Below are 18,773 nucleotides of genomic sequence, written 5' to 3'. Positions count from 1 at the left end.
ATGTGCTTTAAACATAGTGATGAATGAGTAAATATTTGCTGAATGAATGAAACAACATTAATAAATGAATTAAACTTGATTTTAGGAAGCCAGGAAGAGTAGCGATCAGCTGAAATGGCGATGATTGCACTTTCTTAAGCTGGCATTTTTGGGATTTCTCGAAACATCCCTATGGGTTGAGTCTACTAAGTAGTGATGGGTTATGTACTATGGAGTGATCCTGATAATCTATTCCATCATGAATGAGTCAACTCTATAACCAAATTAGGCATTCAGTAGTGCATTAAAATACTACTTTCCATAATTTGGATATTATGCTAGACATTGGAACACAAAGGCTCACTACAGAGGATCATAGGCTAACGATGAAGGCAAGTCGCATCCCCATACTTAAACTATATTCTGGTGACCATTAAGAGAAATCCCCTCAGCTTGTGTTAAGTGGGAAAAGAGTAGGATAGGAGTCAGAGAAGACTTCACAGTAATAATAGGGGAGAAAATACTCGAAGAGAAAGTACCCAAGCAGACAAGGAATAAAGGATGTAGAAACAGCAAGTCAAAATCATAAAGACATTGGGGCGCCTGGGTGGCTCATTTGGTTAAGCGGCCGACTTCGGCTCAGGTCACGATCTCACGGTCCGTGAGTTCGAGCCCTGCATCGGGCTCTGTGCTGACAGCTCAGAGCCTGGAGCCTGTTTCAGATTCTGTGTCTCCCTCTCTCTGACCCTCCCCCATTCATGCTCTGTCTCTCTCTGTCTCAAAAATAAATAAACGTTAAAAAAAATTTTTTTAAATAAAAAAAAATCATAAAGACATAAAAAGCATGATAACCTCACAGAAGCTCAAGTAGCTCAATATGGCCAGAATCTGGGGTAAAATTAATAAAGCCTCAATAAGTGAGACCATAAAATGGGCATATTTTCAACAAGTCAAAGTGTTTGATTTTGCCTGGTGGTGATGATGGAGAGTTGTTGAAGGTTTTCATTAAGACTGGTTAAAGACCTCTCTTCTTAAAATCACAACTTTAGTGACAATGAGGAAGTTTGAGGAGATTTATCAGGAATTCAAAATAAAAATGTCCTCTCGATATTCCAGAAAAGGCATTATAATGGCCTCAACTAAGCGCATTTATAAAAGAGAGAGAAGGATTCATTGAAGAACATTTCTGGAGACACGTTAAAATAACTTTAAAAGCATTTGGTTGTGGATGAAAGAAAGCAGTGAATGCCACAGATGGCTAAGAATATCCAGGTATTCTGCTGTTTAATTAAAAAATTGAACAGCAGAAAAAATATTAAAAAGAAGTAAGATAATCCAATCAGTCATTGCCATTACACTCTTCATGATGCCTGATCCCATGTATTCAAGGTAAGCGAAGGTCGAGTGGTTTTTGTCAAGTCTTCAAAACTTTAATCCTTACATATTCATTCAGATCTTGTTCCCGAGACTCAGAAATTTTGAGAACTTATTACCCTGATCTTCATGTTTTGTCTTGAGGTTGTATACTAGCCTGAATAATTAGGGAAGGACTTGACATTTATCTTTTTGATAGCATTATAGAAGTTTCAATCCATGAATACCTATTTTCCACATTTGTGCCTCTCTCAGAAATGCAGTAAGTTAGCATTTTTTTCAATCATACATCTCTGCATACTGATGTTGGCTCCTGATTACATTAGGCATCCAGACGGCTGGGAGCTACTCCTCCTTCTCCTCCAATTTGGTGCCTGTAGCAACTAGAATGTGCGTCTCTGGAATATCAATTATGAATGCAGTGCAGTCAATTAAAAAATCAAAGAGTTACTGAAGGTGACAACCTAAACAATGAATCGCAGTATTCTTTGACCTATTAGCACAGTACTTTGATGTTTATAAATTACATATTTGAAAAATACATATTTGATAGAATATGTAAGGATCTTATTGTGATTGTAGACAGATATTTTAGAGATAAAGTGAAAATTACCTTTTAAAAAACATCTTATTGTTATAAAATATGCATAAGATTCAATGCATCATTTTAACCATTTTTAAGTGTACAATTCAGTGGCAATACGTACATTCACATTGTCGTGCAAACGTCACGACCATCCATCTTCAGACCTTTTTCATCTTCCCCAAGGAAACCTGTATCCATTAAATCATAGCTCCCCATTTCCTTCTCCCCTATCCTCTCTCAACCACAATTCTACAATCTATCTCTATATTGACTACTCTAAGAACCCAAAGTAAGTGGACTCATACAACATTTGTCTTTTTGTGACTGGCTTATCGCACCTGCATAATGCCCTCAAGATCTTCCATACCATAGCATGTGTCAGGATTTCCTTCCCCTTGACGGCTGAATACTATTCCGTTGTATGGACGAGTCACATTTTGTTTATCCATTCTTCTGTCAATGCACACTTGGGGGGCTTCCAACTTGACTATTGTGAATAATGTTTCCATGAACCTGGCATACAAATATCTGCTTGACATCCTGACTTCAGTTCTTTTGGTTATATACTTCAAAGTAAGATTGCTGGATTATACGGTCATTCTATGTTTAATTTTTTTGAATAATTGCCATGCGCTTACCCACAGTGACTGCACCATTTTGCATTTCCCTTAGCAGTGTGCAAGGATGTCAATTTCTCTATATTCTCACCAACATTGTCACTTAAAAGAATTATAACAATCCTAACACATATGTGAATGCCTCTTAAGCTTGATCTGAACCGTCCTAGAAGCAAAGCAACTGTGATTCTACTAAAGATAAAAAAAAAAAATTCCTTGTAACTTACATTGCCAATTCCAAGCTTAAGAAGTTTCATCAGCCACAGAAAATTTTGTCATAGGGCATTGGGTGTATTTCAAGGGTCGCATGATCACCCAGTGATTTGGTGATTAACCTCATGGATGAGGTTAATACGGAAAAGGACTTAATGCAGGGTAAGTAGAGAAAATATGTACATAGGAGATGGCATAACTGTCATTCACAGGCTTCTAAAGCCTCCTCTCTGTAAGGGCCACACGACTTGCTTTTCTTTCCAGCCACAAACAGCAAACAACACATGCGAGTTTTCTCCACCCTGGGTGGCTCATTCAAATCTTGAGATCTATAACTCTCAAGTGGGGCTATTCATGTAGCTATATGAACAGACACTGTAAAGACCGCAAACCAGACATCAGGCGAGCATCACGACTTTTCCTGTTTCAACAGTGCTGATAGCCCGGTACATCTTGAGCGGGTGCTTCAAGTACATGGAGAAACATCATAACCAGTGACTGTGTGAACAGTCCTCCTGTTTGGTTCTCAGAATTTGACTCAGGACTGTCGATGTGGCTACAGAGACAAGGGATGAAGAACTTCAGTTTTCCTCACAGGGTATGGATGCATAGATAAAGAAATGAATGAGGGGCGCCTGGGTGGCGCAGTCGGTTAAGCGTCCGACTTCAGCCAGGTCATGATCTCGCGGTCCGTGAGTTCGAGCCCCGCGTCGGGCTCTGGGCTGATGGCTCAGAGCCTGGAGCCTGTTTCCGATTCTGTGTCTCCCTCTCTCTCTGCCCCTTCCCCGTTCATGCTCTGTCTCTCTCTGTCCCAAAAATAAATAAACGTTGAAAAAAAAAATTAAAAAAAAAAAAAGAAATGAATGAGTATGTAAGTAGGTATATACATGTAATAGAAAGACGTTGGTTGGAAAAAGAAACAAAATTGAAAAAAAAATCATTATCTGTATGAGAAAGTTTGGATATATCTCTAGTTTGAATTGCACACACAACACTTTTGCAGAAAACTCTCCCAGGAACAGCTTTAAAAAAGGAGTGCGTGTGTGCACCGTCTTGTTTGATCTGTGTAAATGTCAGCACTGTTTATTTCACTGAACCAGAATTTGCTCTTCGTCAGTGCATAATACTTAAAAACTATTGACAAAGTTTTAAAAACAGAAGATTATTTCCAGGATGCAGTATATAATATGCAATGCTAATTTGATAGGATGGATATTAGTTGTCTAGTACTATATAAAAAGCGACCCCAACGCTAAACAGGTTTAAAGCAACAAATACTCAGTAGCTCAAATACTCAAAATGCTTCATGTAGTTAGGAATCTGAGTGCAGCTTAGCTGGGGTCCTCTGGAGGAAGGTCCCTCATGAGACTGCAGACATGCTATTGAGTGGGGCTGAGGTGTTATGTGAAGTCTTGAGTGGTGGGAAGGGAATGCACTTCTAAGGTCCTTCCCTTGGTTGTTGGCAGACCTAGTCTCTCACACATGGGGTTCCGGGACTGAGCAATACCAAAGCATGAAAAAGGAGAGGGAACATTCCAATGTGGAAGCCACCATTTTCTTATCACGTGACCTCAGATAACTCTGTCTGTGTGTAACCTATTCTCAGAAGTCACCTGCCATCACTTTGGCCACAAGCTGTTAGTAAGAAGCCAATAACAAAACCTATATTCAACCGGAAGGGATTACTCAGGGTTATGAGCCTCTGAGGGCAGGCATCATTGGGGCTACCTTAGAGGATTCCTCCATATGATGTACATCCCTCACACCAAATATTTAGCTTTCTTACTTCTTATGTTTATCGTGTGCTGTGTTGAGGGGGTCTTTGGTATTCTCGAATGCCAATATCTGAATTCAATGAAGAGTGTGATCAGATAAAAATGAATGGCTAAACACATTATGTTAGTTCACTACTGCCCGTTAATTGCATGGTGTTTTGGGCAGTAACACTGTGACCAGATCTGTAGTCACTCTGTATTTGGGATTCTCAGTCTGATGCTGAAAGCTTAAGTGACCTCAGATGTTGGACTTTGACTTTATCTCTTTAGGATAAGAACTGAAAATGCCGCTGATAAAAAATATTTGACAGCTCATTTTCAGTTAATTATAATTAGGTTATGGAAAGGAGCGTGTCTACCATCCAAGATCACACAGGTAATAACGCAAGTAAATGGGAATGTGAGACACTTCTGCCTGATGATATAATTAGAAAGAAGATCATTTCTTAGTAATTCCCAACAATGCGAACATCATAATTACCAGGAGTGCAGCGTTTTAAAATCCCAAACATTTGTACCCTAGTGCACACAAGTGCACTAGGTCAGAATTTCTAGTAACGCCCTGTATGAATGATGAGTTTCACAGGCTTTTCGGATGTGCAATGACTGCTGATAAGCCACCAAACTAAATGAGGGCCTTAGATGCTTTCTTTGGAAGGCCCTCTCTAGCCATCCTCTATCTCCACAAATGGAGGGATGAACAAGCAGATATCCTGCCCAGTGTGGCTTTCTCTCAGCCCTCTCTCTTAGTGACAGTGCACATCCGGAATCCCATAGCTCACTGTGGTTGCAGATACGACTCTTTTCTCTCTTTCCCAACACTTCCCTCTAATGCAGTAGGGTTGAGTTTCGTACCACATTTGGGAATTTGGCCACCGTCTTGGATACGTAGCTGCAAAGTTATGACCTATTTCAGTGATTTGCCAAACTCCCTGGCCCAAACACCACGTGAGCAAGAGAAGGGCGGGGTGAAGTTGAATTATGGAGGCTGCTGTGGTGGACGCAGGGATTCCGTTAGAAGTCTGTTCCAGGATGCCACAAGGCTGGAGGGGCTTGGGCTGGATGGGGGCATGGGCACAAGTACAATTTTACTAGCAAGAATCAGAGTGGCTTGGACTAAGGTATTATTAGAAGAAATAGCAGAAACTGATAAATTTAAAATATATCTCCATCAGAGATTTGGCATGGCTTGCTAATGAATTAAATGCAAGTGCTTGAGAGAAATCATGAATAACACCCGGAGTTAGATACAAGTATATTAGAGGTCTGTTGAACAGGAGATTATCAGGCAGGAGAAAGACGAGAAAACCTGGTTTTTCTTTAAAGACTTGAGATGTCTACTAGAAATTCATCTGCTATTGTCAATTAGGCAGTTAGATGCTCAATATCTGGAATCTTAGGCAGAGTTCAAGGATATAGGTAGATAAAAGATATAGACATGATACAGACTCAATATTAACATTGACGTAGACATGATATGATATACAATAGAGATGTAGATGATAGAAAGCACCTAGTTAGAGATGAGAAAGCCCCATATTCATTGGCTGACTCATAAATTACAACATTTTAATTTTGTTGTGATAATCTGTCGACCCCTAGGAACTGTTTCTAGATATACTTCCTCCCCACTGACCATGCCGTTCTTCCCCAGATCATGGTGCTCCAGTCATTGGGACATGCTCCTGTCTCCTCATCAGACTGAACTCATTTCTGCCTTAAAGTCTTTGCACTGGCTCCTCCCTCTGCTTGGAATATGCTTCTCCCTCATCTTCTCATATGAGCGTTCCTCCAATCATCTACGCTGAATTGCACTGGATTTCTGTTGACCCTAGTGAACTCATCTTCAGTTCCCACTGTATAGGACAGCATGGCAGTACCATTTATTCCTCTTCCAGCCCTGTCTTTTCCAAACAATGGAGTGGCTTTCTTTTTCGTCTCTTGGTGTTATTTAAATCTAGTAGCTGTCATTATATAGGGATTTTCCCATACATCTTAAGTTTACATATATAGTCTGGGTAAGAATTAATCAAAACTACGGATCAAAACGATTGCATCATTCACATTTCATGAAACCACAGAAGCCCTATTGGCCGGAGGAGGTTCTGAGAGTCTACTGCGCCATCCAGAGGCACTTTACTTATTCAGACCTCAGGCTGAAGGCATTATAGAGATTCATACGCACACTGTAAAGAGGGCAAACCTGATAAATTTGCACATTGCACTGCTATTCCCTGGAAGAAACATAGCCTTCAATTTTAAAATACAGCTTTTATCTACTTCTTTTGAAAATATATACTGAGTGCTTTTAGAAGGTTCTAATGACTTTTTCTTTTGAGATTTCACATAAATTGTCCTTAAAAAAGTAATGACATTATGACATTACGTAGTATGACTTAAGAAAGCATGATCTAAATGCCTGCTGAGAGCTATTGTTGGAAAAATGCAAATTAAATATACTTCACTTTTTTAATTTTTTTAACGTTTATTATTGAGAGAGAGAGAGACACAGCATGAGCATAGGAGGGGCAGAGAGCGGGAGACACAGAATCCGAAGCTGTCTCCAGGCTCTGAGCTGTCAACACAGAGCCCGACCCAGAGCTTGAACTCAACAAACCGCGAGATCATGACCTGAGCTGAAGTCGGATGCTTACCCAATTCAGCCACCCAGGTGCCCCGAAATGAAATATATTTTAGATCATTGTTGTCCTGTAGAACTTTCAGAGATGATGCAGTGTTCTGTGATTGCATATCAGGAAGCCACTAGTCACTTAGAGCTACTGGGCAGTGAAGTAAACTATTTCATTTTGTTTTCATTACTTACAATTTAAATTTAAGTAGTCACATATAGTTAGTGGCTACCATTGCGGACAGTATAACTTTAGATTTTTTTCTTAAGTTTTTGTATTCATTTTGGACACCTGGGTGGCTCAGACAGTTAAGTGCCAGAATCTTGTTTCAGCTCGGGTCACGATCTCACTCTTTGTGAGTTCAAGCCCTGCATCAGATTCTGTGCTGACAGCACAGAGCCTGCTTAGGACTCTCTCTCTCTCTCTCTCTCTCTCTCTCTCTCTCTCTCTCTCTCCCTGCCCCTCCTCTGCTTGCTTGCTCTTTCTCTCTATCAAAATAAATAAATAAACTTAAAAATTTTTTAATACAATTAAGTTTATTTATTTATTTTGAGATACAGAGAGAGAGAGAAAGAGTGAGCAGGGGAGGGACAGAGAGAAACAGAGAGAGAGAATCCCAAGCAGGCTCTCTACTATTTTTTTTTCAGTTTCTACCTCACTCATACAACGTATTTTGGGAAAGTTGCATTTGAATTTCAAGAACCTTTTGAAGTCTTAAATGTAAGACTTTTAGACTTTGGAAGTACAAAGTTATATTTTACTAATTATATATAAATAAACTTTAAATTGGGCAAGATGTCAGGATTTTTCCGAGAAGGTATTGAGGAAAGCACAACCTTAGAACAACAAAGAGAAACATGTACATTTTCTTCAATAATAAAGTCATCATTTTAACAATAATAAAAAACAGTTGATACTCAAAATTCACAAGGCTCAAGTAAATCAAATGCTAAACAAAATAAGTTTCTTCAAAGGACTCTGTAAACAGATAAATTGGATCTCAAGGGAGAAATAAAGTATGACTTCTTTTTCAGTAGTAAGTTTTGATTAGCAAATAGTCTTTGTAAGGACAGTCGGAAACCCCATTTCTTAAACTGAAACTCTACAGACGATAATTATAGCTGTGTCAGCTATATTACAAAAAATATTTCTAAGATAAATGATGCATAAAATTTATGAATGAGACATACAGGAACAGCTCATAAGTTTTAATGTAGCTTTTTTTTTCTTTAAGAACCACTTGGTTAAATTGAAAACTTTGCTAAACTTTGCATTTTGCTAAAAATATCACACTGATTTCTAGGTGCTTAGCTTGTCAAAAATTCTTGAATCGTAAGTGATAACAAAAGTAGCTGCTATATGCAGAACACATTGATATAACATTAGTTTGCTCTGAGCCATCATGTGTAAAGTTAAAGTGACAATTTGTTCCAGCAAAATAATAATTAAGAGAAACCTGCATTTATGAAATAGATGAGAACAGAAATGATCTGAGAAACTGTCATCGATGACCAGCTAGGAGAAATGAGTTTGTGGTGTTGACAAAGTTAACCTGTGGGTTCACATCACTCAGAGTTCCCGGGGTGGTGTTGGTGTTTCTCAGAATTGGTATGATGACAAGAGACCATGGTGCTGCACATCCTTTCAGCTTCAGGCTCCGTGTGAAAGCACCAAAATCTTTGCAAAAGCCTCGCAGTAGTCTATTCGTCCGGAAGGACTCGTGGGCCTTTGCCTGGGTTTATCTTTATGATCAGGGGAAGTACAGAGTGGCTCAGAAACATACCAAATCTTCAGTCAGGTGTGCAATCTGCCACTGGAGTCCATAGGCGAGGAACAAATCTTCACACAAAATCAGAAGCTTCCAGAAGCAGTGGCAATAGACACATTGAAGTTCTGACATTCATGGGCCTAAGTATTCAGGTGAGTAGAACCTCCGTCTTCCTGAAGATGCATGTCGGAGTCTCAGAGAGAAGGAGGTTGACGACTGAAAATGAAGTGTTGAACTAAATTCTGTAAAACTTTAATAATAATACATGTATTACTCTTCTGGGAGAGGCCCAGTGTGCAATCTTGGTGTCAGGGGCAGCACTTGGCCAGGCGGAAGCACCTGGTGGCAGTAGGACCACAATGGGACCCAAGTGGAAACTGTGGCACCATAAGAAGTAACTGTAATGCTGCACGAGGTAGTTGGTTGGTTTGGTTTTAGACTCTATTTTTAGAGTAGTTACGGGTCACAGCGAAGTTGGGCGGAAAGTGGAGAGTTTCCATATACCCCCCTACACACACATGCACAGCCTTCTCCACCATCATCATCCACAGGATTACTAAGGTCTACCATTCCTTCAAGGATCTCAGAGTGTTTTCATTAACTCAGAATTTTGAAATAATTAGAAGAGGTGGTCCTCTATTTTGGTAGATCTGATCTGTTTCGCAGACCAAGAGTTTGGGCTGATTATAGCAGCGTAATAGAACTCTACTGGGCTACCCAATATTATTATCCCCGGGAACCAGTCACCAATTAACCATCACCTCAAACCTCTGTAAGTCATACCACTCTGATGACCCTTCAACAGTATTGCTTACTATGAAAACTCACCTGCCTCGTCTGCGGTGGTCTCATGTGGGCCCTGCCCATTCCCAGTGAATTCAAAGAGCTAATCTTAGTGCAGAGTGTGTAGAGCATTCCCAGCTTGCAGAGATCAACCACAGCAGTTTCCTGGGAACACAGTTCTACAACTACTTATTCGTAGAAGGCGTGGAAAACGGATGGCCTTCATGAGGAGGTGAACTTTTGATCGCACTTACTAAATCCACGCCAGTGTTCCAGCGCTCCAGCGTTTCTGGTTTCTTTTCACTGTAACAACAATTTTGGGTGTCATGGAAAAACTAGAACTTTCCCAATGACTTAATTTGCACATAGAATCTAGAATCTCTAGTACGTATACTCACACTAATAAATCTAATACCTTCTATGGTTATTCTACTCTCATCGAGATAAATCTTTTGAAAGGTCACTGAGGTGTGGGTTGGCATCAGGGCCTAGTACTGTGCAGAGTTTAATTTCTCTGAGCCCCCTCATCTTCCTATATTTCATCATTTTCAATCTCAGGGTTCTGACTTGTTCATCAGCAATGTACTAAATTTTTATAAGGGACCTTGCAAGAAGGTGCATTGATGTTGTATCTTGGCCACCTGCAAAATCAATATGTAAGTTTGTCTTTTAACTACTTCTGCCACAGTGCTGGAAGAGATAAGAAATTATTTCAATGGTTATAGTAAAGCCCTTGGGTTGGTCTATTACATGAGCTAGGGATTTAAGATTTTGAGGGTTACATTTTCCTTTTCTAAGCCATCTAGTTCTCATTAAATACGGCACCTCCGCCCTTCAGTAAAGAATCTCCACCCTAAGACCTTGCACTTTTCAAGCCCTTAATTCTGGGTCTTGGTATCTGTTAGGATTCCGATAGGAAAGAGAACAGAGGGCAAAAGAAGAAAGTTTAATTAAGGGAGTACTTTAAAAGTTGGAAGAGAGATTAATCATTCTATCTCAAGGCTAACAAGAAGGCAGGAAAGCTGTTCTTACCTATACTGAGATAGGTAGGTAGGGTCACCTCAGAATTCGTGCCCTTCCCAGGATCTCAGAATGTGACCTTATTTGGAAATCAGGCCCTTGCAGATGCAATTAATAAATTGAATGTAATTAGTTAAGATGAAGTCACACTTCTTAATCCAAAATGACTCATCTTTAGGAGAAGAGCAGAAGCCACAGAACAACAGACACTTAGAGGGGGAAGACTGTGGTGACAGAGGTAGGGATTGGCGTGATGCGTCTGCACACCCAGGAGCGCCAAGGGTGCTGGTCACGCTAGAAGCTACAAGAAAGGCACGTAACTCTCTTCTCTCCGAACCCTCTAGAAGGAATAAATTTTGCTGACTTTCCACAGAGCTGTGGACGACTAAGTTCCCATTGTTTTAAGCCATTGTTTCTACCACTTTGTTAATAGCAGTTAACAGGAAATCGATCACCACCCATAAGGCCAAAGAAGGAAGCACCACCAGATAAAGGAGAGGTTGCTCTGGGTAGGAAAATACAGTCACTGAAATCCTGCAGCCCGGCAAGGCCTGTAAGATGGCCAGACCTCGGTCCTGGCACCACTGGGACACAGGAGCCCACCTTTTGACAACTGCTACTTGATACTGACATTGAAATCTCTTGTGCCTATTCCCCCTGACCAAACGCAGTTTTAAAATATGCCCCCCCTTTCTTCCTCTTCTTCGCTCCCTCCCTTCTCGCTTCTCTTTGCTCATGCCTCCGTCTCCCTTGTCTCTTCTGCACTATCGTTTTCTCCACATTCCATTCCCAAAGTACAATATCTGCCGGCTCAAACGTAGATCACTTTGCTCTAGCTGTATTAGAAAATGCAACCAGAGGGGCGCCTGGGTGGCGCAGTCGGTTAAGCGTCCGACTTCAGCCAGGTCACGATCTCGCGGTCCGGGAGTTCAAGCCCCGCGTCGGGCTCTGGGCTGATGGCTCAGAGCCTGGAGCCTGTTTCCGATTCTGTGTCTCCCTCTCTCTCTGCCCCTCCCCCGTTCATGCTCTGTCTCTCTCTGTCCCAAAAATAAATAAACGTTGAAAAAAAAAAAAAAAGAAAATGCAACTTGGGGTATCCATAGTGGAGGATAAGTTCTTGCCCCACTCAGGCTTAACAAAGACATTCAGTGACTGGGCACACAGGACATTAACTCCTACAAATTCTTGTAAGTAATTATTAGACAAGCTTCCACATGTATTATTCATAGCCTTCTTTTATAATAGATTGTTAATTCTCAATTACTGTAGAAAATTTCACCCCAAATGAGTTGAATTAATTATTACGTGATGCATTTTTAAACAGGAAATTTTAAATAAAGTATTTCTGATTTCCAAGTTTATGCTACTGACACAAACTCCTGGTATCCCTGGAATTAGGCAGAGTTCAACATTCCGTGAAATTAATTAATGTTTATTTTAACAACTTACAAAATAAATTGGGTAAAAACTGGGAAAATTTGAAAATAGCAATTAAAACCTAATAAAATGTTTTATTAAAACATCATTATGCCTGACCTAACAGAATTATAATGTAAAACTTAGGCATAAGATTTCAGTTATACAAAATCTGCATGATTTCTGTATCTTTCCATTTCTCTTCCCTAAAATTTTAAATTGGGAGTTTCTTGCAGGATCGCTTTACATTAATAGGATTTCAAATAGCACCCCTGAAACATTTATCCTCATCATCTAAGATAAAGAGGGAGATCAAACACTGGTTTAACCTAACATCGTAAAATGTCTCAAGTCTATCAGCAGGGATCAATTTGAAACACGTTTATTTAGAAGGAGAATATTCGTTCCCCAAAAGAGGTCATGAGTGAGCCCAACACATGCCTTCTGGCAGCCATCTACAACTGTACAGCCTCAGCACCTCATTCTGTCTAGAATTCAGTAAGACCTGAGGCCAGTTCAGGGCAGACATCAGGGCAGCTCAGACTTCCGGGTCTCTCTGAATCTGTGAATTATCTCCATAAACCTCTTTGGACCTCTGCTCTGTTCTTTTCTCCATCTCCCTACAGCCTCTGAAAACACGTACCTTGTAGGAGTCAAGGGCACTGTCCGCAGAGCCTCCTATCTTATCCTTCCTGAACGTCCCTTCTGTTGTCCTGAGGACGAACTGGCTCTACACAGAGATGCTCTTCCCCCTCGGGCCTTCTAACCATGGCTGCTTTTCTTCCCAGTGACCTGTGTCCCCAGGCCAGGAGGTAAGGGAAAGGCTTCCAAGATTCTTACAGCTGCTTCCAGAAAATTCACCCTCCTCCTTTCAAATAACATTATTATTGTTGTGGTTGTTGTTAGTATTTCACCAACTCCAGGCATTGCTGCTATCATCTCTTAACTCTAGGGCTCCTGCTGTTCAATCCTGGGTAATTCCAGCACCGGACCTGCTGTCATTTACCCCCAAATATGTCTGCCTTCATTCCTGGTTATTTCACTCTCCATATACAATGGTCTTTCCCTCACTCTGACCTGTCACATTTTTGCACTTCTCTCTTCTAATCTTCACCCTTTCTCTCTCACTTCCAGGGCCATATCCTAGAGATTCCTGTTATCTATAGCCTTCAAAGCATCCCTCATTGCCTCCCAACCACCTGTCCTTTCGGTCAACTTCCACTTGTCTGTTGCTCCCAGCAAACCCGTCTACCCCAAAAGGATGTCTAACTTGTTAATCCTATTATCTTTCCATCATTCTTCATCTGTCTCCACAAGGGTGGAGCACTATAGTGTGCACTGTAACTGGAATTTTAACCCAACTCCTACACATTTTCCTTGCATACGCCATCAGCCCCTTTCTTCCTCTTAACTCACTTGGCGAAGATCTAATTCTACCGGTATTGTGAAAATTGAAACGGATAGAGAAAAACAGAATCACTCCGACTGACCTCACTTTAAAATTAATGACCACAGACCCATTTGGTCTTTCCATGCTACCTGCAAATTACATGATATGTGTCAATTTCGTTTATCCTTCTTCACAATTACTCAAATCATCTTGTCTCTTCTTGAACTTCCATATCTTCTCTTCCGTGTCTGTTCTCAGCTGGTAACCTTGCTTTTTCCTTCACTGAGTAAATCAAAGCAATCAAAAGAGAAATTCTATAACCTGTCATCACCATATCTAACTACCTATCGACATCTGGCTTCACATATTCCCTACATGCCTCCAACAGTAGATGAGATATCCCTATTCCTTTCTGAAGATTATTCCTCCTCTCTTTACTACATCTGAACCTTTTCTCAGATACGTTGCTCCAGCAATTCTCAGATCTCCCTTCTACATCATCAAATTTTGCCTCACTATTACATAATTCTCACTAGTACAAAAATGTGCTACAAAATGTACTTTCTTCTTTATAAAAGGAAATATACTCAAAATGTTTTCTTTTTATTCTTTGCCGGCTTCCACTCTTTCTCTGCTCCCCTTGCAGCAAATATTGTCAAAAACTTCTTTCTATTCTCTTTTTCCAAGTTCCCCTTCCCAGTTTTCTCAACCCACACTGCCACAAAACTGCTCTCACCAAGATCATCAATGACCTTAATGTAGTTAAAAGCAATGCTCGGTTCTCAGTTGCATTTTATTTGGCCCAACAGTATAAATGGACACAATTGATCACTTCCTCTTTGATACACAGTCTTTCAGTGGATTTCCAGAACACAACAGTTTCTTGCTTTCATTGCTACTTCACTGACTACTCTCCCTCAGTTTATTTAAAGGTTTCTTCTTCTATACTTGACTTCTTCGTATTGTAGTGCCTAGAGCTTAGTCTTAACATCACTTTTCTTCTCAATTAACATTCATTCCATAGTTCATTCAGTTTCACGACTTCAGATATCACCTCCATGCTTATGTCTCTCAAAATTACACCCCTGTCTCAATGTGGCACCCTCCTCAACTCATACAGCCACGCTGTGCTTGACGTCTTCACAGAGACATCTCAAACTCAAAGTGACTTCAACTAAATCGATGATCTTTCAAGTTGTCCCTACAGAACTCCACAACTCAGTTGTTGGCAACTCCATTTTTAAAATTGTTCAGCTTAAACACTGGAGCCATCCTTGGTCCCCTTTTCTCCGACTCTGGCCTCAACCAGTGAAAGGAGAACTTCCCAAAAGTGTGCAGAACAACATTCAGAGTATGTGTAGACCCTGAACACTCTCAACCGAATGGTCTGCTACCCCTAACCACAGACATCATCATCAATCGGGTTACCACAATCTCCTCCTCTCTGCTGCTCTTCTGGCCCCACAGTCTATTCCTACCAGACCACCAAATGATCCTTTCAAGGCATAAAGCCATGTCACTCCTCCACTCCAAAGTCTCTGACTCCTCCCTTTTTAATTCAGAGTAGAACCCAAATCCTTCCCAAGACCTATGAAGTCCTACAAAGTCTAACCCCCCCCAAAGTTCTCTCTGATCTTACCTCCCTTGCCTGACCCCCTGCTCTCTTTGACCACACTCTCACCACGTTCTGGCCATTCCTCAAACAATGATCATTCTCCCCTTTCTCTGCGTTGCACTGCCTTGTCCCTCTGTGGGAAAGAACTTCGCCTAGATATCCTCACCTTCGAGTTTTTGGTCAAGTGTCACTCTCTGCATGAGGTCATCTGAGATAATACAATGGCCCTTCACTCCCTCTCCCTTGGGCTTCCTGGTCCTTCTTACCCAAGTTCCCTTCTTACATATCCAACATACTGTATAACATATGTATTTATTGAGCATAATTTAATGAGTCTGTGTCTTCTGCTAGAATATTACTTCAGAGGGCAGAAATCTTTGCCCATTTTGTTCACTGATGTGTCCCAAGATCTGAAGCATGCTGATTTCATTATGGCACTCAGTCAATATTTTGAATTCCTATATCACACACCACCGAGACAAAACTTAAGATTTTGAACTGAAGTAAATAGCAAAATGCCACTCTCCTTGTGCTTCACTTTTAGTCAGTGTAGGTATCCATGAAGGACTAGAAAAAGGTTCTAGTTCTTATCACAAAAATTGATTGCAACAACTCACATCCATACTACAGCCGTTGCTAGAAGGCATCTTTTAATTTACATGTCTGGAGCATAATCTCTAATAAATTAACAAGAATTTATTGTATACTTCTAAAAAGAATAAATACCCAAATCTTGTAACACTACATCGTCACATAACTTCTTCCTCACTGTTTTACAAAATTTTATTTTTCAATCTTATCATGATTTGTTCAAAACTTCTCTTCAGCTGGACGCCTGGGGGCTCAGTCGGTCAAGTATCTGACTCTTGGTTTCAGCTCAGGTCATGATTCCACGGTTCCTGAAATCGAGGCCCAGTTCTGTGCTGACCCCACGAAGCCTGCTTGGGATTCTCTCTCTTCCTCTCTTTCTACCCCTCCCCCACTCACGCACATGCTCTCTCGCTCTGTCTCTCAAAAATAAACTTTAAAACTTCAGAATCAGTCTAGAAAGCCCTCTCCAAAGCCATTTTTGTTTCATATTGCAAGGGAAAGAACTCCAGGAGACTTATTAAATGTAGAAGACTAATTCACATGGAAATGATATTTATTGTTTTACGGAAAAGATGTGCCTCTCCCCAGATTGGAAGTCCTTGGAAGTCGTAGCCACACTGAAGATAGATCCAGTCTCCTGGCCAAGGGTTCTTCGCTTCAGGGGCGTGTGTCTACTGGGCACAGGGAAAAGTGCTGATGGTAACGTCATAAACTAAATTATATTGTCTTCCAGGCATTATCCACAGTAAATGCACATTTTAATCTTATTAGTGTATTATATCTTGATAAAAGATTTGTCTCAATAAGCCTGTAGCACTAACTTACTTGAATTGATTATATATATCACAGTTTAAATAGCTTTCATCTGAGCCATTTTAAATTCATTGCTTTATAATTTCTTTATGAGACAGAATGAGTAGGAGCAGGCAAGAGGATTTCTCTCCTGTTACCTTCTGATTTTCCATGTACCAAAGTCAGTTAGGTCTGTGTTTCACAACCTAGGAAATTACAAAGGACAGAATAAAAAGTTAAAATGTGGTAAATTAAATTTATCCACTTAATTCTATAAGTGATTGACCTTTTGTCCACAAAAGGTGTAATTACTAATCAGGAACTCAGTTAAAAAAAAAAGTTAATGATGCTTTGAAAAGCCTTTTGTAATTGCTTTTATACCTTCTTTAATTTTTTTTAAATGTTTATTCATTTTTGAGAGACAGAGAGGACAGAGATGAGCGGGGAAGGGGCAGAGAGAGAGGGAGACACAGAATCCGAAGCAGGCTCCAGGCTCCGAGCTGTCAGCACAGAGCCCGACGCGGGGCTTGAACTCCGGAACTGCGAGATCAGGACCTGAGCCGAAGTTGGACGCTCAACCGACTGAGCCACCAAGGTGCCCCTATACCTTCTTTAAGAATATCTGCTTCATTATATCTTCTGGTTGTCTTCTCTTTATCTAAAGTAAGTATCATAAATCTTTCTGATTTCATTTATAAATCCACCCCACACTTTTTTTTATATCTTTGTTAATCTGCCCTTAGGTTGTCTTTTAAGATGCATGTGGGTTAATCGTAACCATTATACACACAGCACGTTGCCTCTAATGGGCCTCTGAGAGGCCTCCCCAATGCCCCTCTTAGTTTTCTGTAGGGGCTGATAGATGAGTGAATAACCTGTTCAAAAATAACAAAACTTCCTGACCCAGCTCTCCTTTGATCTGTTTCCGAATTCTTAGAATAACTTAGCTCTCCAGTGTATTGATTGCAAAGTTGTATTTAAGCCCGTGTGATGGAGGGTGGATGGCTATCAGAAAAACACGTGAACTTGGGGTGAACTGTGTTTTATTTCTAACTAAATAGGTCTGAAGTGTATTTCTAACCAATGTCACTTGCTTGGCTGTCTGTTCTCAGTTCTTATCCTGTTGTTTACTTCTTGACATGAGTTATTCCTTAGTGTACATGTATATTTTCTGAACCCAACTTATTTCCCAGAAAATGAGCGTGAGATGAGCAAAATGGCTTTTGGGAATGTATCTCTGCCCTCTGGCTCTCTGGCAATGAATGCCTGTAGAATTCATGCCCTATGCCTCCGTAGATTCAAACACTGGCAATTTGTTTCCTTATGTATTGATATATTTTACCGTTGAATTTTTCAGTCTGAGGATGTCGAAATACATCACTTGATTCTTTGAAAAAATAAAAGTTCTCCACTCGTTTCTCTCCTGTTTATTTTCTTCTTTGATTTTTCTTTTCTTTTGATTGCTTTTCTTCTCACAATTATTTGGAAATACTTCCAAAAAAAAAAAAAAGAATAAATCTGGAGCCTTAGATAATAATTACGCTTGTCAGAATGAAGGGAACAGTAGTGAAATATTCAGACTCCTATAGTTTATTTTCCTTTTTCAATTAAAACTTTAAATTAAATATGTTTTTATGAATTGTTTCTTTTATAGTCATATACCGCCCTTTCTCTCTGATAAATGTAAACCAAGAGAGTAATCATGTTTTTTTAACATACTCATAGAATTGCTTTATTTTATTTTGTAGAACAAGGATTTCCATTTTTTAATTCAAGCCTGTTCTTATTAATCAGCTTATCACAAAACAAAGCCATCAATTGAGATGATTGTCATTGATTTCGATATCACTAACGATTGGGTCAAAGTTTCTTTTACTCTATATTGCTTCTGACATTAGAGTTGCATTTTAAATTGATTTTGTGTTGAATTTTTTAAAATGTTTATTTATTTATTCTGATAGAGGTGGGAGAAGGGACATAGGACGAGGGAGAGACAGAGTCCCCACTCTGTCAGCAAAGCCCAATGCAGGGCTCGATCCCACAAATGAGGAGATCATGACCTGAGCCGAAATCAAGAGCTGGACGCTTAATGGACTGAACCACCCAGGAGCCTCTGATTTTGTTTTGTTTTGTTTTTTACTTATTTTTTATTTTGTTTTTAAAGTTGTGTTAGTATTGTTCATCTTTATCAGATGACAAGATTTCTATTGTGACATTGAGGTTT

This window comes from Lynx rufus, unplaced genomic scaffold, assembly GCF_022079265.1.
Source record: "Lynx rufus isolate CCGP_SWC_20201006 ecotype Redwood Valley unplaced genomic scaffold, mLynRuf1.p SCAF_20, whole genome shotgun sequence".
Taxonomy (NCBI): Eukaryota; Metazoa; Chordata; class Mammalia; order Carnivora; family Felidae; genus Lynx; species Lynx rufus.
This window is presented reverse-complemented; position numbering follows the sequence as displayed.